We start from the raw sequence: 26,939 nt of genomic DNA on the forward strand, positions 1-26,939 counted from the left end.
AGAAACTAACTAATGTAGGCATATCATCTACAGCTGTTATCCCAATAACCATCTTAAATCTGAAGTCTATCTATTGACCAACTGCAAGAATCTTCCTTTTATGATGTACCTGGTTTTATGGAGGAATTTGATTTTAAATTCCTCATTTGCATCAATTTGCTGCTGATTGTGAAGGAGAACAGCTGTAGTCTACGGTACAGATTAAAAGTCTGTCAACAAGAGTTGTATGTTCTGGTCCCAATTTGGGAAGATAAGGGCCCCTCATGCAGCTCCCAGCCCCAGCGTTCCAGACTGGGCCCTAACATCGCCCTCAGCCCCAGAGACACCAGATCTCTGGTACTTATTCAAAGGTGAGATTTTTTCCCCCTTGGAGACTAAAATATGGGGGCCATGTTATATGTGAGAAATACAGCCCTTTAACTCCCATTTACCAAGTTGCCCATCTTTAAAATGTGCTTTGAGTTGAAATCCCCACCCTCCAGTAAAGTGTTCAATTAATATTTTTATTCTGCTTAAGTACCACATAGCTCTCCCTCCCTCTCCACATCTTCACTTAGAGATTTTATTTTACGCAGTGTATGTAGGTCATACGTGTTAGACCATATGTGTCGCCCCACTGGGTGAATGTCCCATTTTACAGTAAATAAGGCAGGGCATCTGTTTCAAGAACAGAAGAACCTGCAGGAGTGTCCTAGATCAGACTGTTTTTGCACACTTTAGGTGTCAAAAGACCTTGAAGCTACAGCAAGTAGCAGAGACGGTCAAAAAAAATCCTACTGGCATTTTAATCTGGACACTGTTGTTAATGAGAGCTTTATCAGTTTATACAAGAAAGAACAATATTTTTTTTAATCAGACTAAATTTGGAATTATACCAGGTTTTGGAAAGTAAATTATTATACACCAGAATGAAGCAAAAACTGCCACATTAAAGTTTTTGTAATCTTTGCCAAGCTACCAATTTTTCTCTGTTTATAAATCAAGTCAATACAACTAAGGAAGTTAAAAAAAATCTAAGGGGTTATCATTGGATTTTTTTTTGTCTAGTCATACTCAGAGGAAAAAAGAGACAAGATCAGGCAGAATTTGGATAGTATCTAGCGTCTTCGATCTGCAAATGCAAAAACCTTGGGAGAGAACTGAAGTAAATGACAGACTATGTCTGTGATATAGGAATGTTGTACACAGATGGTGATGTAGGGGCAGAATGCCAACATAGGGAGTCACAGCAATCATAGACACAATAATTAATGGCTTTCCTAATAGCATAGCACCCCTCAAACACACACTATGCCCTGAAATACTTGTCAGCAATATTAATCTAGAAAATAATTAGTCCCTGTAAAGTTCTTTCACAGTATTTTACCAGATGGCTGGGGAAGATAGTCAGCTAAAATCATGCTGGTTCAGCACTGGAAGAAATGTCAAAGAGGTATGTGTTATGCTATCCGGTGCAAGATTTGGGCACTGAACGTTTTAAGAGTGGTTTAATTCTCTCAAGTATTCAAAACTCTTACAATACATTTTACATCTCCAAAGTAGAGATCAGTTTCTAAACGTCACAACTGCATGAGTTGCACATCCTGACATTTTTAAAGCACTTTGTAAAAAAGGTTTGCTGTCTGCCATACAGTAGTATTTTATTAAACACAAACACCACCACAAACACAAAGTTTGTTAACTGTTTCTCTGAAATATCATTGCATCCAGTCTATTTACACCTTAGGGCTAGGGACAAAAGTTATACATTAACCAATTTAAGTGGTCAGAAACCAGTTCAAATCTGTAACACAACAGAAGTTCACTGCACTTAAACTGCTTTCAAAATGGCTGGAACTAGTTTAAGACAAACCTGGTTGGATGTAGTATCAGACTAAACTGATTTAGGTCAAACCAATTTATTGAACTTCTGTCCCAGACCCCTTTCCAGTTCAAGTTAACTCACAGTTCCCCAGCATCCCAGGATGCTTTGCAATACTGGGCTGTGCCATCTGCTCCAGTTGGCCCCACTCCTCTGCTCCCTAGCCAGCGTACTATCACTGCTCCAGCTGACTCAGATGTGGGTGGTGGTGGGGAAACCTGGCTCCAGACTCCAGCCGGGGTCTGCCTGGCAGGGGCAGTGCAGCCCCTGACAGGCTTTTCCCCTGTTCCGCACTCTGCAGGGAGTATGGCCAGACCCTGGGCTGGGCTGGGCTGGGCTGGGCTGGGGAGGAGTGGAGTGTTTAAACCTATTCCCCCACCTGCATAGGACCCAAGCTGGGGTCTGCCTGGAAGAGGCGGAGCAGCCCCTGCCAGGATTTTTCCCTGCTCAAGCAGGGGTAGGGGGGAGGTGTGGTCTAACCCTGGGTAGGGCTGGCAGAATGAGGCACAGAGGTGGGATGGGGATTTAAATTTCCTCCCTAACTTGCACAATACCCCAGCAGGGGTCTGCCTGGCAGGGGAGGAGCAGACTCCAGCTGAGGTCCCATGCAGGCAGGGAGGATGTTTAAACCCCACTCCCCCTCCTCACTTCATTGTGCCAGACCAGCTTGGGGTCTGGCCATGCTCTCCACTCAAGCAGAGAGCAGAGAAAAGCTTGTCAGGGGCTCCTGTCAGACCTCTGCTGGGGTATTCTGTGGGCTGAGGGGGTTTTAACGCCCCCCCCCCCCCGAATGCTGGCTCAGACCAGGATCTGGCCATGCCTCCCTCCCCCCCTCCATTCAAGCAGAGAGCAAGGGAAAAGCCTGGAAGAGACTGCGCCCCTCCCCCAGCACACCCTGGCTATGTTCTGTGCAGGCCAGGGTTGGGGTTTAAACTCCACCATCATACTCAGTGGGTCAGCCAGGGCCTGGCTATGCCCCACTCCCCCTCAGCTCTAGCAGGGAAGGGGGAAATACCTCTGCAGGCTTCTCTCCCAGCTTCCTTCCAGCTTTCCAGCCACTGCCAAGGGAAGGGAAGGTGTGCTCTAGCACCCACAGCTTCTGGCCTGAGCCAATGCAGACATGTGGCTGCATTTCCAGAATCAAAAGTGAATGTTTGTTCACTTCCTTCTTGGTTCAAGCTACACAGTTTAGACTAACCTGGAAAGTTGATTCAGCTTTGGGCTTTTTGATTGTCTGCACTTAACCTAAAAGGTTTTTTTTCTGGTTCCTTCAATTTTATCTCATTTTTTATTTTGCTAAGGGGCAAAGGCTTAAGGAGATTACCAGTATTATCATGCGTGTTTTAAAAAATTGTGGAATTTCACTGAGTAGACATGCTGGTAATTGACTAGTAATACTTGAAGAAATCTGGGGCACCAGTACACTGTATAGTCTGTTTTAGAGTTACCAAATGAAGTGCATACAATTGCTTAGAAACAACATGCAAGTACTGGAATATGATAATGCCTCTTCTATTACCATACTTTCTCACAGACAATACGCCCTATAATATAATAGGCACTTTGTTTTTGAAAGGCAGAATGAAGAAGAAAAGATTTTTCCAGAGTTATGCCTGTATGGAGCAGGGGCAGAACCTGATCTTTAGATGATTTGCACTTTATTTCCTACTCAACTAAAGCTTAAACCCTAGCTACTAAAGACTGGTCTTCATGGGTGGATCCATGATTTTGAAAAAGAGCTAAAGAATTTTCAGGGCTGTGAAATAAGAAGATAGAGACCAGGAATAATTAGCAGACAGGAAAACTGCCCTAAGAGAGGTTAGTGTGATTAGTAGATCAAGACCACTAAAAAAAAAAAAGAGACACTCGTTAACACCTGTGGTGTGAAGGACAACAATTCATTAAATCAACTGACTGTAATACAACAGCTGCTACACTATGGAGCAGGAATCAAAATTAGCTACCACACTTAATGCATGCACCCCAATTTAGGAGGCTGATTTTGAGGGGAAAAGTACATGCTGTATATGAGAAAATACAGTAGTTCTTTCACAATGCTGATAGTTATTCATGACTCCATTCGACTGAAATGAGGGGTGTTGGGGTGGGGAGTAATGACAGGAAGAATAAAGATTCTATTCCACACAAAACATATTTATAGAAAACAATATATGTTGGCCTTACTGGTTTTAATCAACAATCTGTAGTAACACTACAACTACAAACTCTTTTGCACAACCACAGGTCATACGGGCAAATCAGAAGTTATCCTTTAAATGGGATTGTCTTCACCACAAAAATCACATGTCTGAACAGTGTGTATTTGCTGACATAATGCTAACCATGACTAACCAATCAATAGAGGGAAAAAACAGAATTATGTTCAGTAACGTATCAATATTCCCCCAGCAAGGTTCAACCACAATTGGCAGACATGCTGTTAAACACAATCTGGCTTCATATATTCTGACTGGTCAGTTAGAGTCAGCATTGTGTCAGCATATTCAGCTCCATATAGCTGCAGTCAAATGTAATACAATTTTCTAGGGAAGTCAAGTCCTTAGAGTCCTTCTCATCTTAGACTTGCTCACTGCACATAGCATTTCAATCACTTAGGACTAGGCTGAGTAATGAACAGCCCTGACAGCAGGAAAGAGAACTCTATGCGTGGGGGGGGAATTTGTAAGCAAATTACATAAAATTTGCTTGCTGATCTGGGAAAAATGATAGTACTCATTCATGAAAAGTAGGTGAAAATACAGGATATGTGCATTGTACACAAGTGAAAGCAAACTCTGTACTATCCTAAATAGGTTCTTTTACTGTCTTCCTCACTGCATGCGATGAATTTGCTCCCTCATTCAGTTTGATGATCCTAAAATCAATATTTGACATATTTCACACTTTATATGTAACGATCATCTCAAAGTCTTGCAGCTAATTAAATTAGCCTGCCACTCAAATTATTCAATAATAAACCATTAATAAAGTTACTTATATGAAAATGGGAAGTTAGTTATATTTGACACTAATTAGGATAATACTAGTTACCAGTAAGTATTAGGGAGCATCAATATTTGATTATTTCAATTATTTTTTGATCTATAAGCATATTGCAGTTGACATACACTACAACCATTAACCAAATCTGAATGTGATTTGCTTTCCTTGTAAGAGCAGTGAACAAGTCAAACAGTGAAGCAGTCAGTAAGGAGATAATTAAAGGCTGCTCCTTTTCTAATTTATTTTGTGAACCTGAAATTTAGGTGTTTTTTCCTTTCTTAATTTCAGGGAAATAAGCACTTGCAAATGTTGATAAAGAGTATTCGGGATCAGGAGCAGCACTTCTTGAGCAATCTTGTTTTTCTCCACAGAGAAAATATGGAAATGCTGAAAATATTCACATACCCTATGGCAGAAAGCCACCTTTGCTTCTCCCCAAAAACCTCTGCTCTGTGACAATTTGGTTAGTATGGGCCCAGCAGAGGAAACACACCTTTACCCTATCTCTTTAGGTAACCTGAGGTGGATACATTCCTGAGGGAGGGGGAAACGAGACTAGCATCACATACCTGGGTGAGGGGCTTCCTCCCTGGTGGGCTACAGTCTGCCCGGCAACTAGTCATGTATTTCAAATTGGTTGGCTGACAGCCAACAGGTGCTGGCCTCCATTGGACCAGGTAAATGAGGTCACAAGGGCTATATAAGTTAAGGACTGCCCAGGAGGAGGGGGCAGCAGCCATGAGGGAGACTCAGAGAAAGAGAAGAGCTATACCATCTGAAACTAGTTTTCTCTCTCAAAACTCATGATCAAGGAACTGCCTGCCTCCAGAGGGAATCTCCACCTGCCTCTGGATGATACTCGTGAGTAAGCTACCTGAGATCTAACTAGATATATAGCTTGCAGTAACTCAGATGCATGATCAAAGGCTACCCAGCCATGCCAGTTTGCTCTATGAGAGTTCTCTGATATTGCTCTACCCTGTACCCTATTGCAACCCTACCCCTTGTAACCAATAAAGTTCTCCTTTGTACCTAGTGTGGGAGACTTACTGGGAGAGGGTCTAGATTATGCCTTGGGGTTCCCTTGGTTCGGCTGACTAAGGGAGACCACTACTTGTGCTTATGACTGAGGGAAGCATCCCAACTTCTTGAAGTGAATCAAGTACCCTTGAGGGCTACTAGGCCTGTGTTTCCCAGGGTGCACAGAGCCAGAATCAGTCCAGAGCCCTGGGTGGTGGCAATGGAACCCTCAGGCTAGTGGGTGTGCTCCAGGAAGGGGGTCGGCCAGACATGAGGTGCCCCCAGGGAGGCACTCAGAGCCTGGAAGGTGGTCAGGCGCAGTGAGGTGGGTGGCTCAATGCAGGAGCTCCCCCTACTGGCCCGCCACAGGGAAATAAGCACTTGCAAGTGCTGTTAAAGAGTATTCAGGATCAGGAGCAGCACTTTTTGAGTAATCTTGTTTTTCTCCACAGATGAGAAAATACGGAAATGCTGAAAATATTCACATACCCACAGAATGCGGCAGATAATTGAGGTATGACAGACATAAGTATTTGAGAGTTTAAAAAATATTCTTCATATTTTATACTAAAGTATTAAAGACACAACAAAAATCACATTCCATTAAGAACAAAAATGCTTCTTACTTCATCAAAATGACTTGTACTTTTCTCTATATTTAACATATAACACCACATATATTCCACTGCAGCATTTCTCTGGTATGTAAAGAAGTAATACTTCCTCCATTGTTATTTTTCTTCTGCCATATTCTCTCTGTATTGCCCACAGCAATGATTTGCACTACATCTGACAATGGCTAATGAGGATACTAATGATATCATATGTTAAAAAAGTTTGGTCAGCCAAGTGACGCAGGAATAATATATTGGTGTTGCTTGCACATAGTTATAAAGTTTTTTGCACATCAAAAAGAGGCACCAAAGTGAGAAGCGATTGCCTGTGCTGACCTGGAAGATAGGTCTATGATTACTGAAGATCTCTGCTGTAACTGCCACATTATAATAACAAAGAGCACATTGCAAAAAGCCCAAGAAAAGGCAGGTGGGCACCGGGCAGTAATGCTGTGAGAAATTTCACCAGCTGTTTCATTTTGACACTGTTTTGACTTGTTTCGAGCTCAACACAACAGCAAAATTGAAACAACACGAAGGGCTTCGAAACAGCTTTGAAACGAAATGAGGGCAGTTGAAATGTTTCGAGTTTTGAAGCTCAAGCTGGGCCTGCCTGCAGGGAAACAAAGTAAGGAGAGGGAGGGGGAAGAGAGGGGAAGGACTGCTCTCATATTGACTGTGTAGCTGGCCAGTGACTGTGATCCTTCCCTGAGGTCCCTTCCAATCCCAGTGCTCTGGGGGAGGGATGGAAAAACAGCATGAAAGGCAGCATTGTTTGTACTGGCCTGCTTTCTGCCTTGGAGTCTGACAGTTACTGAGTTATCTTCCAGCAGCTCAGGAGTGTTAGACATCAAAGGCTACTACTACCATTGATTTGATTTCCAACTTGCTAGCCTAGCAAGTGGGAATCCACAATATCTCTTGCTTTCTTTCTAGACCCTTTTATTATTATATTCATTGATTTATTCTTTTCAATTTCATAATTATATTGGATGTTACACTATAGAATTTATATACAAAGGCAGATACATATATATATTTATTTCTATACATTTATATCTTGCAGCATATAACACTATAGAATTTATAGAACACAGAACACTATAGAACACAGATACATTTATATATTTGTATAAAAACAAGATACTATGAAACACAATATGAAGTGTGGTGGAAAGGTAGCTGGCAAGCCTGCAGGGAGGGGCAGAAGAGGCAGTTGAGGGAGAGGTGCAAGTCCCCCTCCCCGCAAACTGAGAGGCAGCCTCTTTCTTACAACTAGCAGAGATGAGGCTTCCAGAAGCAGCAAAGAGAGAGGAGCAGTGCCACTGCCTGTGCCTGAGACTGCATCTGCTTCAAAAGCACCAGTCATAACCCCCATCACCTACCATCACAACAAGCACCAGCACGACAGTCTCCTAGACCCCCATTTCACTTCCCATACTAAGCCTTCCAGTGCCAGAGGCAGAGCTGGATCTGGATCTGAGTGCCCTAGCAAGTGAAATTCTGGGGAAGGAGGGGGAATCATCTGAGTTTGTGCTCCTCACCCCTCAAGTTTCCCCTACAGCCAGGTCTCCTTCCCCAGAAGGCACTTCAGAGGAGGCTGAGGTAGAGCTGCACAGGCAAGCAGCTAAGCCGAGTCTGCTCCTCCTGTTGCTGTGCCTCTGTCTGCTGAGGAGGGGGAAATTGCAGCATCCACACATGCACCTGTACCCCAGAAGTGAGCAGGTAGTGTGGTTTGCGATCATTTTGAGCTGGCAGATGATTCCACATATGCTATCTGCCTGCACTGCCGAGCCAAAACCAGCCAGGGCAAGTGAACAAAAGACATGAGCACCACGGGGATGCTGATACACTCAGCATATACTCAGTCTGGCACCAGCCAGAGCATGCCCAAATGGAAGTCCCCTTCTTGCTCCAAAGTCCCCATCCCCCCAAACCAGGGGCAGGCCACCCTGAAACAAAGGGGGAAAGGCAGACAGAAAGGGGGGCATGTTGCAAGGGCAAGGGAGACCACCCAGAGCATCGGGGAAATGCTTGCTGTTGATGACCAGCCCTTCCCCTTAGTTGAGCGACCAGGGTTCAGGTGGCTCACAACAGTTGTGGTTCCATCCTACCAAGTGCCTGCACGCACCATCTTCAGCAAGACGGTGGTGCCCTCCCTGTATGAGGCATATAGTGAGCACTTGAGGGAGCAGCTGTGCAAGGCAGGTCTGCAGGTGGCCTTACACTTCACCTCGGACATGTGGAGCAGCTGGGGTGGAGATCATACCTACCTCTCCCTCACAGGGCACTGGTGCGGCCAGTCAGGTTTTTGGTGGGATCTCCTTCAAGCCAAAGTGATGGATGAGTCACACACGGCAACAGAGATCATGGGGGCCATAAGCTATTTGGTACAGGGGTGGCTCATTGGGCAGGGCGAGCTCACCCACAGGCTCATGGTCACCAACAATGGGGCCAATGTCTATATTGAGTCCATGAGTTTCTATACATAGAAGGTTGATGAAGCGCAGTTCATAGGCTCATCTGTGAAATGTGGTTTGTAAATTCCCTTTGAGGACCAGGCCTGAGAGTTTGGAGACAAGTGGTGTTTTGTTGTTGTCTTTGATAAATTTTCAGTGGGCGCTCATTCTGGTGCGTGGTTGTTGCTTGGTGTCTCCATGTATTCTCCATCAGGGCACTTGGTGCCCTGATGGAAATATGTACTGTATTGTGAAGATATCTCCATACTGGAGACACTGTTGGCAGGTTTTGTGTGTCTTGTCATGGCATGGCCTGGATCCATTCAGTGCATTTTGGGCTGTAGGAAGTTGGCTTCTGGTGATGAGGCTAGCAAGGTTCAGTGCTTGTTTGAATTTACAAACCATTTTTGGTTTGAATTCTGACACACTACAACCTGCCGGTCATCTGACTCCCCGGGTGCCTCTCCGCTTTTACCTGCGCTGCTACATCCCCCTTTCCCCCCATCCCAGCCTGTCCTTCACCCCTGATGCCTCCATTTCCATTTTCACTGACTGGCTTTCTTGCCTGCATTGCATGCCAGCCTCTGGCTTCTTTACTATTCCTTCCATCTGGGAACAACACACACACACACACACACACACACACACACACCCCTACAGGTGCTTACTCAGCCTGACAAAGGGTTTTTCAACCTAAAAGCTTGCTAAGATATATTTCTCTATTCAGTTGGTCTGCTAAAAGATACCAGATTAGACTGACCCAAAGGACTTTGTCTGCCAGTGCCATGCCCTTAGACCAACACCCCTAGCACCTGACTGGAGGGACACAGGGCCCTGGGCACATCTAAGCCCCAGAGCTGGGTTCTGGCAGGGACAGTTCTCTGGCAGTTGCTGGAGAAGAAGCTCCTACAGGAGAGGAAAGAAAGGCTGTGTCAGTTTGGCTGCCTGAGATGCTGCTGGTGCTACTGTGCTGCTGCTAAGTAATTTTATTACCTGTTGTCATTTAAATTGGTGGACTGAGCTGAGGCTTTAGGGGAGGAGGAGACCTCATGGGGCACACTATCATGTCATGTAGAAGTCCCAGCGCCAGTGAGGGCACACCTCAACACACACACAGTGTTACCCATGTCATGAGTTTTGCTTGTCAGCAGCTTGAGGTGCAGTTTCCCAGAAACTCCTGTGCCTATCTCCTTGAAACCTGGCAGACATCATGGCCTCAGCAGGGGCTACCATCCCTGCAAGCTTCATCCAAAGCAAGCTAAAAATGACAAAGTTATCGGCAATTTTGTGCTTCCTAATTATAGCCTATGGGTGAAATGTCAAACCAACGTCGAAACAGCAAAACAGTTTCAACGAAATGAAACAGAACAGTGGTTTTGAAATGAAATGAAACTCTAAATGAAACACTGTCCCATTGAAACGTTGAAACAGAAGTCGAAACGAAAGGGTGCTGTTTGTTATGCACAGCCCTACTGGGCAGCACCAGTAACTTTCCTGTTTCGTAGATCAGTTAAACCCCCGTAAATGTAATTCTACTGATTGCGCTTACACAGATGCAGGTCAGATCTAACTCCAGGGGACAATATGTTATCCTCCAATGTTGTACTCCAGCATGCTCAGTTTCTCAGATGCCATGTGGTTCAAAGTGTCTGACATACACAGTAGCTCACAGGATTGTTGTTCTCTTCCCTGTTTAGTTTCAGCACCAGAGACAGCAACTGCAAGTGGAATCGACTCTCCGTTTCTCTACAGAGGAGAATTTTCAAATGCTAGCAAATTCAATTGATCAGAGCAACCAGCCTACACGTGACAGACCTTTACAGATTTAAGAGCAATGGATCCTGCTACAGCTGGAACCTAGGAGAGGCTACTGTTAGTACAGAGCAGAGTGTCAAGATAACAACAGTCAGCCACTGAAACACATGAAGTGTTCAGGGACACAGCAGAGTTAGTCAATATGAGGAAACTGATGCGCAAAATGTCTCAGCTCCTGTCCATTACTGTACATTTTTCATTAAAATGGGTGGAAAATGGAGAGGATCTTTAGCTCACGGAGCCAGGATTTCCCCTTTCACAGATTTTCCTTTTGAAGCTGTCAGGACAAATGACTACCTTTGGCCCTTGAAAACTGTTGTCTGTGACATCAATTGGATAAGGAGAAACCCATCCCCCTTGCTAAACCCTGGGTTAGCATGCTAAGAAGTACATCCCAACATTATCCTCCTTTTCCATACCACACCTTCAAGCAGGGGGCTGGACTGAGACCTGTACTGTGCACCCCGCTTCAGAAGGGAAGTACTGTACTCACTCAAAAAAAGAGATAGCAATTTTTGTAGCACACCAGCTGCAGAGATGAACTGAGACTGGACTACACCCTTCACCACAGGAACAGAAGTAAGATCAAGTGTCTGAGAATGTGATAAATAATTGTACTCAGAAGAAAAATAAAACTATCCTTTTTTCCGAGACTATGAACACTGCAGCAAAAGAGGGCATTAGGAACCCTAGAACAAGATACTTAACCTTCACTTTACATTATGATTCTCTAGAAAAACAACCTTAAGGGTTTTTTTAATTATTATTATTATTCCAAAATGTCCCGAATGACTTTCTAAGCTAGAAGTAGGATTCATGGTTCTCAATTTCAATTGAGTAAATGTATGAAAATTTGATAGAATACATAATTTTTTAATTCATACTGATTCTCTCAGTAAAAGAGACTTAATTATTTTTTAATCGCATAATGCTAGTATCTGTATTTACGGTGGAATAGATTCCAAAATGAATGGCTTAAATGAAATGGAGAGACCAGTCAGGAAGCATTCAGTCACACACGGTTTAGTAATTTCCACAGTTTATCTTCTGGTACATTCCATAAGAAATAATCATTTAAATAAACAAGTTCTTTAGTAGGCATTACACTGTTATTGATATTTCAGCCTCACAGAATGGTCTGTAACCATAAATCAGAGCTATTCTACACCTTTAATAATTTGCCATTTTGGCAAGTAATTCAGAAGCAGAACATTTAAAAAAAATGAAGAACTGGATTTTGGTTTCTAGCATCTTTTTCTTTGCTGCGGTGACATTTTTCCATCAATCAGGCTTTTCAATGGAAACAAGCCATCTCTAGTTGTCTGATAGCTTCTTCATGAAAAAGCTTTCTTTTGCTTATTAACCACCACAGTTCATCAAGGAAATCTATGAGGTTATACAACAAATATGTTTTTAAATCAACACTGTGGCATTTTTGAAGGGGATACACACACTATTAAATCCATCCACCTTTTTCTGAGGTATTTTCAAATTGCCTGTGAACTCCTAATTAGAAATGCAGTGCACAAAAATAGACCTATTAGCAATACCACCTGTGTGAGGAAGAAACCAGAAACCTGCTCTCTTTTTTGCTGGGTCTCTCTGCTCTTCAGAAGCCCTTGTTATCCTTTAGAGAGACAAAGATGTGCCTGCCTACTACTTTACCCAATAGAATCTGTGCAAATTACTCCATCCACTCTGAATAGAGCTACTGCTATCACAGGACTTGGGGGGGGGGGGGGGGGAGGAGCAGAGGATTTGAGATCCCAGGGCTACATTTACAACTGACATGGGAAGGGATTTCACAATACAGTGCATGCTCTCTGGGATGCCTTTTCCATTTTAAAATGGCAATTCAGTGGAACTCTACAAAATCATATAATCATACAATCATAGAAAACTAGGATTGAAAGGGACCCCAGGAGGTGATATAGTCCAACCCCTTGCTCAAAGCAGGACCAACCACAGCTAGATCATCCCAACCAAAGCTTTGTCTACATGGGTCATGTTCATTCAGAGACCTACCGAAATCATGATGTCGCCATTTTCATTGAAACTGCAATTTCAGGCAGGCTCCGTGAAAAAGTACAGGCTCTGCATGTTGGGCAGGCTCCCTGGAAAAAAAACAAACACAAAACAAACTTACCAAAAATAAAATGTTGACTCCCTCTGGGAAGCCAGTAGGCCCAGCCATGCATCCTGCCAGGTGGGGGAAGCAAAGAGATGACCTGGCAGCACAGCAAGATGGTTGTCACCCCACACCTTGCTGGTGATTGGCTGCAAGGGTTGTCCATCATATGGCCCTGCCCCTTACCATCAACTGTCAGTGAGGGGTGTGGCCACATGATAGACAGCCCTTGCAGACAATCAGCAGAGAGGGACGGGGCCACTAGGGCCCCCTCAGCCAATCAGAGGTATGAGGGAGGGGGGTGTCACCATGCTCTACTTGCGAAAATGGCTGCCAGCTCTGTGGTCTACCCATAAAATAGTCTGGCAGCCTCCTTGATTTCACTAGATCCCCCTACTTATGTTCCATGGCCCTCTAACCATTTTTGTTGCACTCCACCGGACTCCCCCAATTTGTTGACATACTTTCTGCAGTGGGGAACCCCAAAACTGGACCTTTTCAGAGGCCTTGAGGCAGCAGTACTGGATCTAAAGAATACTCTGATTTATCCATCAACCAGACAGCAGGGCTTTTCTTGAAGACATCTCACAGCAAAGTGGCCCCCAGAATCCTCTTTAAAAGAAATTTCCCTATGAATGCACTTTGGCAGCAGCCAGCAATGTTAACCAAGCCAGGGACCAGAACAACATAGCTCCAAGTTTGATGCAGGTTCGGTGGCTTTGGCTGTGCGTCAGTGGTAGGGGGCTTTCCCTGCTTCCTTTCTAGGGCCAAACAGTTGGGAGCAGCAGTGCCACCATTTCTCCCAGCCCCCTGCTCCCCAGCAGCAGCTCAAGCATAGCTTCCAACCAGTGGGGAGCCACGTCTGTGCCACAACCAGGTAGTGCAGGGTGGGGAAGCAGTAGCAGCATGGACATATTTTTGTTACACTCTGCAAAGCCATCCAGCTCTGAGAGCCAGGTCCAGTGGCTCCACACGTCAAATCAGGCCCATGGGCTTTATGTTACTGACCCCTGCTGTACGGTGGTGTGCCCAGCAGATGGTACATGCTGGAGAGTGGAATATGGTACAAAGCTGAGGGGATGGAGATGACAGGGATGTGAAATATTCCCTTTTCAAACCAGTACTTGACAAGAAAGTGAAGATAACAATAGGTGACTCCTCCTTTCCACAACAAGGAAAAGTTAATTGGATTTTTAGGTCTAATACTTTCTGTGGAATAAACTTAAATATTTAAAAAGGGGACTTCAAATAGCTTTTCTAGTTATACCTTTACATTCATCTGAATATAGAATAGCCCAAATTCAGGGTGATACTGCATTATCAAGTTTTAAGCAGAACTTTCTCTGGAAATCAATGGGGAGCTCTGTTTGAAAACTGTTAATATTACTCATTCCTAAATGTACCCAGTCTAAGTTTCAAACAGCACAATGTAAAATTAAAGCTAGGAAATCTCACAAATGTTTTACTTCTGCAATACCAGCCTTGTTCAAGATCAGCAGACTCGATCAAAGACTGTCTGGTACAAAACCAAGATAGCCTCAAAATTAAGAGCAGTTAAAATAGTAGAACATCATTTTGAGAAACAGTACATCTACCAGAGATGAGAAGGAGATGGAGAATGAATGAGATGGAGAATGAATCAGAGATGACAGATGCTAGACAAACCAGTTAATGCACAGCTGCAAACTGTGTGGATACTCAGATCATGAGAATGGTATGCAAAACAATGTAGAATTAGGGGCTCGTTATTCAGTGCTGCTGTCTTTTAAGATGGCATTTTTAAGACGAGACAAACTTCAAGGCAATAAGAATTTATTTTGGCACCTGTAAAAACTTTATCAGAATTGAGAAAAAAGGGAAAGAAGTGAGTTCCTTACTTTATTTGATATTTTATTTTAGATGAAAGCTTTTACAAGCAAAAGTGCTTAAACACTGATATTTTCTCTTTCAGATTAGGCTTTTTAGAAATGTCTTTTTATTGCTGTGTTGCTGACAGAGAAACCTTGAATTTTTTATTCATACTTCTTGTATAAATCTTTCTTTACTATGTTTTACATTTCTACAAATAATATTCTAATATAGCAAGTGAAAAAACTGTAAAAAGAAAATTACAATAATTAAAAAGTGCAATAAACTATAAACAGAAAGCATTTGGATTACTTTAGAAACAAACAAACTATTGTTCTTGGCAAATCCATTACTGAGGCATGCAAAAGAAACTGTGGTTCGGGATTTTCAAACAGCCTATAGAAATAGGGCACCCAATTCCCTTTGGCTCCTCTGACAATGCTGGAAATGGCCTCCTCTACGCATTACATTTATGCTATGATTAATTTGTTAATCATGGCATAAATGAAAAGGGTGTCACACGTTCACCCAATTTAAGATGCCATAAAATGGCAAACCAGGTGCCATGTTTATGTGTGTATCTGGGACCACAGTATGCTGAGTGTCTTGGAGCAGGGCTGCTCCAACCTAGCTCAAAGTGCTGTGGAGGAGCTGGCTCAGGCACGAGAATGATCTAGTGTGGGGCTAGCTGGCAGGCAGCCCCTGCACTGAAGCAATCTCATGCCCCAGCCAGCTGCATCAGTGCCTACGTGTGTGTCTGCAGCAGGATAGTACTTGCATTTACAAGTACTATCCTGCTACAGAGTTAATTAGTTTCGTAATAGGGCTACATGCATAGATGTGAGATGTTTACTGTGGAGCTAATTAGTCTACTCTGCAGTAAATGTGTCATGTAGATGCGCCCAAATAATCCCATTAATTTTAACAGGTGCCATTTAAATCAAGGGTGGCAGAATCTGGCCCATTATTAATGAAAAGCTACCAGATACAGCCCAAAACATCAGAGAAATACAACATCAGATGAGGCATATGATGAACAAAAGAAAGATGAAAAAAAGGATTTTCCTACTTCATCAGACTGAAGAAATTTTTATTTTATATGAGAGACATGGTAATCTGTATTGTTTTATTGACTCTCAGATAAAGTTAGCTGTTACAAGTAGAGATGAACCAATATATCAGTCCATACTGGATCAGCACCAATAAAAGGAAAATTTACATTGTCAGTAATCAGCTTTTTTTGACCGGTATAGCTGATAATGTCACCAGTAAATACCACGTGTATGCATCCCCCACAAACTAACCAGCTGGACGCTGCTCTCCACACTGCCAGGCTGCATATCGGCTATCAGATCGGTATCAGCCAATATGGCTGGTTAATAATCAGCTATGATTTCGGCCAAAAAAAATCTTTATCAGCGCACACCTAGTTACAAGCTTAAAAATGATGGCTGCCTGCATTGTACAAATGAAGTTATTTCATACACAGACACAAAACCAAGTCAAGATAAAAGGGTTCCTTAGTTTTTACTCTGGTACATGAGAATAATTTGATAACAGCATCAGCTTTTGGGTTTAATTCTTTGGCTCCCAGGATCTACTACATTTTTCAGTTATTAGTCTTTCATGATCTATTATGAATATCTACTGTCAAGTTAATATTTTCTAAGACATCTACCTGGAGACAAAATCCTAGGGTTGTAGGGGAATTGGCGGCACTATAATATCTAATATTGTAGGCCTTTTTCAGCTCTATCTTCCATAAAAAAACTGATTTAAAATAGCTGCCACAGCAACTGCTCTATAACTTTGCTATAATCATTACATCTGTATCAGTGCAAAGGCTCATCTCCTGTTACAGGAGTTAGTTTGTTTGCTTGTTTTGCCCCTTCCAAGGCTGCTTTGCTAAGGAAGAAAAATTAGATTTAAAAATGGGAAAAGGCTATTATTTTAACTATTAACCTGAAAAATGGAAGCAACAAGTGGTTATTTGAAAATATAGCTCATTCTAGAGTAGACAAATAGAGGCAAGTACTCTCCACACCTAACATGTAGAGTGGCTTTCTGGCCAGTGCTACTCCCCTCTTCCCTCCTGTGGAAGCACATCAGGATCTCCCCCTAATATTCAAGGAAAAAAACTGGGCATCAGAACTGGCTTGGTCCTATGTTAGCCAGTGTATTAAGGTCCCACAGAGGTGTGATCTGCTGCTGAGCACCTATGTCAGTGATTCTCAACCAGGCTATGACAGTGGCCTGAGCTGCAGTGAGATCTTTTTAGGAGTGTCATTGGACACCGTACAATATTAGGCTTTTTAGCCTGGAAAAGCGCAGGCTCAGGGGTGATCTGATGGCCACCTATAAGTTTATCAGGGGTGACCACCAGTATCTGGGGGAACGTTTGTTCACCAGAGCGTCTCAAGGGATGACGACTAGGTCAAACGGTCATAAACTACTACAAGACTGTTTCAGGCTGGATATAAGGAAGAATTTCTCTACTGTCCGAGCCCCCAAGGTCTGGAACAGCCTGCCACCAGAGGTGGTTCAAGTGCCTACATTGAACACCTTCAAGAGCAAACTGGATGCTTATCTTGCTGGGATCCTATGACCCCAGCTGACTTCCTGCCCTTTAGGCAGGGGGCTGGACTCGATGATCTTCCGAGGTCCCTTCCAGCCCTAATGTCTATGAAATCTATGAAATATTAGCACTTTAAGATGTGTTAATACCTACTCATGATTCACAATATAAACCCAGAAATTTCAAGGAGGAAGCCAAAGTGTCAAAAAACATTCTGACCTGTTGTAATTTTCCTGAGCAATCTGCAACAGAAGAATTGCACTATTATTTTTCCACAGTCAAAACACAAGTGCAAGCTAGGAGCTGGCATTTTCTAAGATGCACCTCATGTCCAAAAAAAGCTGAGAACCACATGTCTACACAGGATGTTGATCATGTAAAGGAAAGACCAGTTGATGTCTGCAGTTTGTGAAGCTTCGATGTGACATACAGAAACTAGCCTGGTACAATTAATCCTGTCTTAGGGTTTTATTACACATTAATTTTGGGCAGCTCCTGGAGCTCTTAGCCCCTAGACTGTTCATATTAACAAACTAGTTAAAACTCAAACTAGTTTTAAGCAACTTAAAGTTACAGCATTCCAGCGCAGGATTGTCTCTGATCTATGTTACCCATCTTGTGTTCCATTAATGTGCGGCTGCTCCCTAGAGATAAGCCACCCAAGTTGCTATCCTCAGGCATCCCAGGATGCAGTGTGCCTTCCCCCAACTTCCTGTTCTGTATGGACAAACTTTCTACCCCCTGAACTCTACTGCCCAGGGAGCAGTTCTGGCACCAAGCCACCTCCCCCTCCTATCCCCTGGGATGCAACCCCATGCAAACAGCCTGAAGAGCACATGCCAACTAGCCAGGCTGCAGGACATGGATGGGTCCAGGAGTGGAGTCTAGGGAGGGGTGGGGGAGAAACAAGGTAGGGGACCAGATAAGGTCCCCATTAGCTAAGACTTCCTTCCGGGGCAGGGGCAGTAGCTCCCCTAAAAGTGCCTTCCCTCACTGCTCCCACCTTCCAGCCACCCAAGGAGTCATGACCAGCACCCCCACACCACAAAGCCAAATCTCAATTGATTAAAACATGTGATCTTCTTTAAATTTACTTCCTCTTCCTTATTTTTTACTTCTGTTTATTTTACACTTCCCCCACTCCCATTTCATTACCATTATCCCATTTCATCCCATTAACTCTCTACCTCTCAGCTTCATCTTTCTGCCCCACAACCCATATCTCAGGCCAACCCCCACCTGCAGAAGGGATAGAAGCCTCTCCTGGCTAACACCTGTAGCTCCCAGAGAGGCCACTGCTTGCCAGTTGTCCAGTGGCAAGTCACAGCTATGCAGGTCAGGGACAGTTAGAAAAGATTTTAAGCCTTAAGGTATGACTGCTCCAAACTCGAGCTAGTAGTAACACAGATCAACATTTGGGCAGTTCAAAGTGCACTATGTAACAAGGTTCTTAAAATACTCCATCCTTTCCATACATTCTTCTCCCAAAATGCTGCTAGCTACAGAATATAGAATGAAACAGCACAACTTTTGGGAAGGGGAGGACAAATGGTGGTTTTTTTCCCCTTAAATTGGAATGACTGTGGTTATTCTAAGCAGTGTATTTTTTGGTCTTAGTGATTTAATGGCTACCATACACTGGCAACTTTCTTCACAAAAAAACCCAAAAGCTTGGTATCCAAAACAGGTTAGGATAAAGGGATACTGATATTTTGAGGAGATGCAAAGAAAAAAAAAGCAGCATTCAGTTTATATTGCATATTTGACTTCAGTTGTATTTTTTTAATGGTTACTGTAAGAAACAGAAATAAACCCCTAAACCTGGAGTACACCTCTGTTGTCAAATCTCACACTCTCTCCCACACCTCATTCTCTTCCATCCTCTGGCAAAAAATAAAGAAAATGAACAACAAAGAAAAAAATGACAACAGACACCACACCGATTAGTGTGTGAAAAGCAAGTCTGTGGGGAAAAGTAGGTGACAGCTTGCTACATGTTGTAATATTCTCCTTTCCTGTTTTTTTTAGTGAAGAGATTCTATTTTTTGGTTTGGAAGGTTTGAATGATCCCAAAAATATTATCCAAGCCCCATGAAATGTCATGATCTCATCTTGAATTTGGACATGTTTTATGAAGGGCAAACAATTCATGGTGCCAACACATGTTTCTGATCGTTTTACCAAATGTGTGTATCCAGGTCTGGCTCTATGTGGCGACACCTCGAGTTTGACTGTAGTCATTTTCAACCACTACATAAGCATTTTTGTTGTCTCAGGATATGCCCTGCTCTAGCTATCCAGTCCAGGATGACCAACCTACCTATCTCTTTACAAGATGGGTCAGACCAGGTAACCATATCTTTCATAACAGAAATTAGAATATAAGAAATAAAACCTTGACCCAAAGTATAGAACATCAACAGCACATCCAGAGAACATCTACGAACAGGAAATACATAATATTTGGCTACCATTTATGCACTACACATGTATGCTGCAGCCACATCCTACATGTATACAGCACAATTCTATTATGTGATTTATTATGTGATCAGGGCACTGCAACCAGGCAAGAGGAAGGTGCTGAAGCAGCCTTCAGGCAGGGCACTGCTGGGCTGGGTGGGGCAGCACATGGGTGCAGCAGGAACTTATCTGCTCACGTGGGACAGGGTCTCTGCAGGTCAACAGGTCCCCAGCCCCACAATGGATCCTTAAGAGGTGGGGCTGGCAGGGACTGGCGGGGTCACATACAGTACTTCAGAATCAAGATACAAGGATGAGATGATTTAAGAGAGAAAATGCAGCAGATGGAGCCCAAGCAGCTGAGCAAGTTAGCTGCAGGAGGAAAGGCAGGCTGTTCACCAAGTCCAGAATGAGAACTCCTGTGGGTGGCTGGGGGAAGTCACCTGACAGGAAGGGGGCAGGGCTTAGGGAGCATACAAGTCCAGGGCAATGGGGGGGGGGGAGGGGAGTGGTATCGGACAGTCTGGCCCTGCAGGCTGCAGAGGAAAGAGCTACTGAGCAAGAAGGCTGCAGAGGACTTCCTGGCTGACCCTCGGGCCATCCTGGCAAATGCAAGTAGAATGCTGCAGATTTGCAGGGGAGTATGACTCAGAGTAGGGGAAGCTTTGTGATACAGTCAAGGAGCAGGTGTTTGTGTTCAGACCCAGTATGGAGTTTGTGTTATAGCCAGAAGGCTTATTCCTGTGTTATAGTCCCAACCCAGTCCACCAGTAACTATTAGGGGTGATGGAGGTCCCAGCAGTGCCCAAGAGGTACAAGGCTGCTTTGAGCCCTGCCAGAGACTGGGCTTAAGGTGCTAGCAGGTGGCAACCAGGAAGGGGGATTGTAGCCTAGGGGGAGGCTGAAGTCTTGCCCAAGCAGACAGAGCCAAGGGCCAAGGAAGGCAAGTTGAAGCTGGAGCCCAGAAGCCAGGTTCTATGGCTCTATGGAACTGGGCTAGAAGTCCCAGCAAGAGGAAGGGGGCAGAGGCCAAGAAGGCCAGGGTCCCAATAAGGAAGAGTGATTCTACAGCAACATCTGCAAGGCATGGGCAAGTTTACAGAGGAGGTTGGAGGGTTCAAATAGCCCATAAGGCAACAGGTGCCCTGGAGGCACACACGAGCCAGGAGGACCCACCTAGTGTATGTGCAGGACCAGGACCAGCAGGATTGAGGAGATGCTGCTGAAAAATCAATGGATTAGGGTTTATTCCAGGACCCTTGGGCAGCCTCCCTATTATAATTATTAGAATGTGAAAAAAGGCATGGCAGGAAAGGGAAAAGGAAGGGTACCTAGAGCCAAAGTGGAGCTAAAGCTGCAGGGCCATCAGGAGGCATCACGCCCGCCTCTGGGGCTGGCACTTTTACATATATACCATGTCAGGGAAGTGAAAAGCATGACAGGTTTCCTCAAATGCAGCGTGCCTCTCCAAAAAAATTCCTCTCTTTACTGGGTAGTCAACTTTTATGGCTTGTTTAAATGAGTTCCACTCAGGTGTGCTACTACACTTAAAGTGACAGTTACATACAGTTGAGAATATTCCAAATATACATTAGTACATGTGTTTATTAAAAATATGTATTCGTTTTGGTCTGACCAGCCACATATCTGGTGAATACAATATATTTATTTGCATATAGTCTCAGACTCTCCCTGGAGGCTCAAATTCAGAGGATAACTAACTGGTGGAATCTGTATTTCGGTAACTCAGTTAGCTGAGAAACATCTAAGAATGGCATGTAGGCAGTTCCATATTGACTATGAATCTGAGTCGGCTGACATTTGTTGTTTCTTTTCAGTAAAGAATATAAAGAGCTTCAGGTGCATTTGTTTCTGGTAAGTTTATTCAAGAAAAAAAATCTGCTGAGACCAAAACCTATAGGACTAATGCTCAACCCTGGAAGTATATGTCTATCATCTAGAAGCATAACAATAGGTATTTGTGAGCAGAAAATAGTCTCTATGCTGGCTGCACTGAAAAACAGTGTCTTCAGAAAAATGTGTTTATATTCAGTATATTTGTATTCAGATAACATATGCAAAATGGACTGGGAGAAGGTTGGTCAAGACTTACAACAAGCTATTTGCATACACTTCCATTAGCATAAACAAATCGTGGCTGCTAAACAGACATTAAAAAAAAAGGAGGCCCTTTATACTCAATGTTTCCCTGTGCTGAGCCCAGAGCATGCCCAAAAGAGGCACTGCATTAGTTTGACCTGGCTCACCCAATGGCTGTATAGATCGGGCACTTCAGCAGGGCTTTTTGGTGCTTTTATTTAATAGCTGATTGAATTGACTTTAGATAAAAATGCCAAAAAACCTTGCTGAAGTGCTCGATCTATACAGATGCTAAGGAGCTGGGTCAGGTCAAACGAATGTGCTTCATCTTCTGGTAAAGTGCTGGGTTGTTTTGGGGTTTTCTTTCACATCTGTCAGAAGCCCATGTGTGTAGCCCCTGACAGCAATATTTTTTATATACTAGATTTTAAAAAAACAAAACAAAACAAAATATTGAGGCATTAGAGAGTTATCTATGGTTTTATGTCTCTTTCAACTAAGAGGTAGTGAACCATGTTAGTCTGAAGTCAAGCAGAAGGTAGGGCAGTTTTGCATCTTACAAACTAACTAAATCAGAAATGTGCTTCCATGAGCCTGAACTCACTTCATCAGATGCTATGCAAATTAGAACCCCACAGTGCAGGGAGATCATGTGGACTTTTCATCAATAGAGGATTCTAGGTACATAAACAAATGAAGGGACAGTTTTAATTTTTAAAAGCTTTTTTTTTTTTTTTAAATAGTGATAGATTTAATGTAAGCAAGGCCTTTTCATATATTGAATTCTTCTTGGCTTCTTACAAGTTACAGATTTGGGGATTGATTCTGTTCCCACTGGAAATGTCCTAACAGTAGAAGCTGGAAATATTTTCAATATTATTTATTTTAGCAAGCCATCATAAAAAAAAATTGATCCCAGCTTTACTGTGCTTTTGACATGGATACTTCAAATAATAATTCTACAGAACACAAATTCAAACCAAAACCAGCAATATCATACCAAAATATATAACTGAGACTGGGGGCAGATGGTGGGGGCACCTAAGCACATAGAGACCAAAAATATTTCCTTCTTCTCAACAGTTCAAGACTGGAGATAGCTTTTACGCGAATTAGGGTAGCTCAAGACAGTGCTGAACACACAGTTTGATGTCCCAATAATGTACAGCTTGGAGTTATCAGTGGAATAACTTAATTATGAAGTTTAGTATCATTATCATCATTATTTAACTTTTGAGAACAACATGTACACATTGTGGAAATTGCTATTATAAAGTATGAAAGAGAATAATTATTATTTATTATTTTTTATTATGCTATCTCTTTAAGGCCTCACTTTGCTGATCACACTAATTCATAAACCAAGAGGGCCTTACAAAGTCAATCTGAGATAATGAACAACAAAAAGAATAGGGAAAAAAGACGGGAATACAATTATGTCTAATTCTGTCATATAAACTATATATTTCCTTGGTTTTTACACCAATTCATTATCTTGCATATTTTTCTCTTTACAGATAGCTATCCAACTTGAATGATCAAAAAACAATGACGTAGCTGTATGTACCGTGACAAACAGCTTCTTCAGCAGGATCCCTTGACTTAGCTGCTGTCTAGGGGACACCACCACTCACTGCCTATAATTCCAACTACCTGGAAATTTGAGCACCTTACCTGCCACATCTTGGTGTTAAGTTGGGTATAGGCCCTCAGTCCAGGTTGGAAGATAGACATTCTGGTGTCATCAGTGGGTCTACTCTCTGAAAAGCATCTTTGCTTTATGGAGCACTGCCTGCAACAGGAAAAAAGTTCTCACCCTAGCTTCCTGCCCTCCACAAATCCTCCCAGGGATCAGTCCCACAATGTGCAGACTTCTCTGTCTGTTACATCTGTGACTTTCCAGGCTCCATACTGGACTTTTCACTCCCCTGGATTCAGCTCCAGCCTCTGCTGTGTCCTGAGTTTCTTCCTCCAAGCCCTCCTGAAAGAAGCTCCCTGACCTCAGCTGCCTGAAGCCATTACGTAGTTAGGGAAGGAGATGGGCCTAGTCTGCCCCACTCTTAAAAGTGTGCCCCTTCTTTTCCTATCACACTCCAGAAGGAGAGCCTACATCTCCCATTACAGTACATAAACGCAATGTGTTTCTTATTAGTGTCTAATTCATCCATATTGCAGATTCACATAGCTTCTTTTCTGGAACAAAAATATTTGTCTTTCCATGTACACTAAAAATTACAAATGTGGATCTCCACTGGAGTTAAGTGCAACACAACAGAGGAGGTTTGGTATTTTCTTTACATAAAAGGTAGAAGTAACAATTAGACAAGATTACATTAAAATACCATAAAGCTGAACAATTATGACAGCACAATTGGCTCCTTACCACAGGGTGCCATTTAAAAGTTTATGAAGACCCACCAAGGTAATATCAGACTTGATTAGAAACCACAAAGCCTGATTGTTATCTCAGTTAAGTTAGTACAAATCTACAGTAATGTAACTGACACAAATGGCCTTTGATTTGCATCAGTATAATGGAGATCAGAATCAAGACCCATATAAGTTTGATTGGAAAAACCACCATTCATGACTTCCCTGAGTAGATTATTTCTGCACCATCCAATACAATTATTAATGTTCTAAAATAACAGAGTAGATAGGATTGGGGTTTTTTTTGTTTCTGGTTTTGTTTTGTTTTTTTACAATGTATTGTTTTACATCATCTCCCAGGCACGAAAGAGGCACATGCCACATTTTAAAAACTGTTAGATCTATTGCTAGCATATGGTTTTAAATGATTCTCATTAAAAAAATATAATTCACTGAACCAAAAGTCCATTCATTAAGATAACTCCTAAGGCCACAGGAAAGCCTTCACTGTGATCAGTATGTCAAATTCCTGTGTTAGCAAAACCCAAGGATACAGATTATGTACTGGATGTCTCCAGGGAGATTAGAGAACATAGGACACTCCTGGATCTTTGAGTCTAGGCCCCAGGGAACCACTCACATAACCACATTCCTAAGCATTACTTAATGATCTCTCTGTAGGAGGTTTAGCTATGTCTGCTCTTTGCCTTGTTCTGTTAAATTCAGGCTCTAATGCCCTCTTTGCACCGCTGCAGACAGCACTGTGTCATGCCCCCAAGTGTGTGACCCAACTAGAACTTCAGAGCCTGGCACACTTACAGCAAAGGGGCTCTGTGTAATGTAAGGGCTCTCACTACCATGGAGGTGCCCAAGATTTCACCCAATGTCTCTACAATTATATCTAAAATTGAAATGAATGATCCAAAAATCAAATAAAATATAGATGTATATATAATAGGCATTTAAGATGAGGCAGTCTGGATCTGTTCTCCCTATCCTGGGAGCTGCTGTGACATGTTCTTAACAGCAAAAGTGCTAGCCATAGGAACAACAATTGTCAAAAAAGAAGGAGGTCAGCAGGGTTCTTCCTTGTCAGCCAGCAAGTTTTCTATTCCTCCTCTTCTCTTCTCTCCTGCCTTGCAAGTATTGTACTTGCCAACCTACCTTCTCTTTAAACCTCTTGTTAATTACGTCCTTTTTCATTTTATTTTCATATTCCTCCTAACATCATGCCTGACAGTCAGATAGTATACATCTACCTGCCTATAAGATGATTTATACATAACTTAAAATAAATTACAAACGCTGGTTAGAAGGCACCTGGTGATGGCAGCCTTGGATTTATATTCTCATACTTACTACCAACATCATTGTTTGTACAATTTTTTAAAACATCCTGGCTCAGCCAGGGTTTTAAAAACAAGCCAACCTTTCCCTTCAGTAACTCAGTATCCCCTTTCATTCCTTAGATGGCCTTGTAACAGCTGCTCCCAAACATTGCACAGTTTTGATAATTCCTGAGAACTCCTAACTGTAAACAAAAGCAAAACTGATTACTAATTGTTTTGGCCTATTCTTTCTGAAAACACAAAAACAAACAAATGTGAATAATAAAAAGGCTTTTAAATCATTTAGTTCCATAATCTAAGCCAGTAGCAATGCTAGAAAACATTGTTCACGAATAGATTAGATGCATATTGAAGTCCTGGGTAATGCTGGTAGGTATACCAATTATAAATGTTGTTCAACCTTTCCTTTTATCAGGCTCCTTTTTCAATTGCCAATATCTTTGTAAAACAGAAACCTAAGCAATTTCAGTAAAAAAAAACAAACTTCAACACTTTCCATGAATTAGTATAGGAAAAATATGGACGGCAATGATATCTTTAGGTGATAACTTTTATTTGACCAATGGCACTTTTGCCCACGTTAAAATAAAAAGCACTTGAGTCCCCATATTTTGGAATGAAGGCCTAAAATTTGGCAGGGGTGACCTTTTTGTGAGACATGTACCTTTTGCTCTCCCCATGAAAAATCTGTCAAAGCTTGGACAAATTATAAGATTTTGAGAAAACCCAGTTCACACACACATTGTAGAGAGTTAGCAGCTAAAATCTCTAAAGAGCCCATATTCAGTGTCCATGCTCCATAACCTCACAGCTCCTATGTGTGACCAGATGGTGAATGTACCATGCACAGAGGGTGACTGAGCATGTTCCAGGCAAGAGCGGCAGGAAGAAATATGGACTCATAATAGTTGTTCCTGGCCACAGCAAGACAGTCACTGGAACTAGGATCAGGGATACTGTTTTTCCTGGGCTCTCAAAATGAGCCCCACTATCCAGCTGGCAACTAGGAAGCACAGCAAAGGCTGGGTGATTTAAATGAACAGAGGATATTTGCTGAAGACAATGATGTAGACATAGTGAGGAAGACAGGGGTCCTGTGGGGGGAAAGAAAAACAGTGGACAGTCATGGAATTCAGGAGTGTACCTTCAGGTATATTCACAAAAGAGTAAGTGGGATAAGAATATACGTGAAACCTTAATTCCAGTATTTTCTAACTTTTCAATGTCAGCCTCTACAACCTTCATAATGCTAATTTTTATATATATATTTTTGCGTGTGTGCACATCTTTGTGCACCCCTCAATTTTTCATAACTTCAGTGAACAGAAGTATAG

General features: G+C 42.6%; 1 protein-coding gene across 4 annotated transcripts in view; it reads right to left on the minus strand.

The window, feature by feature from the left end:
* Nucleotides 1–26,939, minus strand: part of MTUS2 (microtubule associated scaffold protein 2) — a 575,297-nt gene that overhangs the window by 412,052 nt on the left and 136,306 nt on the right. For all 4 annotated transcript variants that reach the window (XM_019497359.2, XM_019497357.2, XM_059719702.1 and 1 more), the window contains one exon: nucleotides 12,798–12,886. The gene's annotated coding sequence lies outside the window, so the exon portion shown is untranslated. The remainder of the gene's footprint in view (nucleotides 1–12,797; nucleotides 12,887–26,939) is intronic.

Source organism: Alligator mississippiensis, chromosome 1, assembly GCF_030867095.1.
Source record: "Alligator mississippiensis isolate rAllMis1 chromosome 1, rAllMis1, whole genome shotgun sequence".
NCBI lineage: Eukaryota > Metazoa > Chordata > Crocodylia > Alligatoridae > Alligator > Alligator mississippiensis.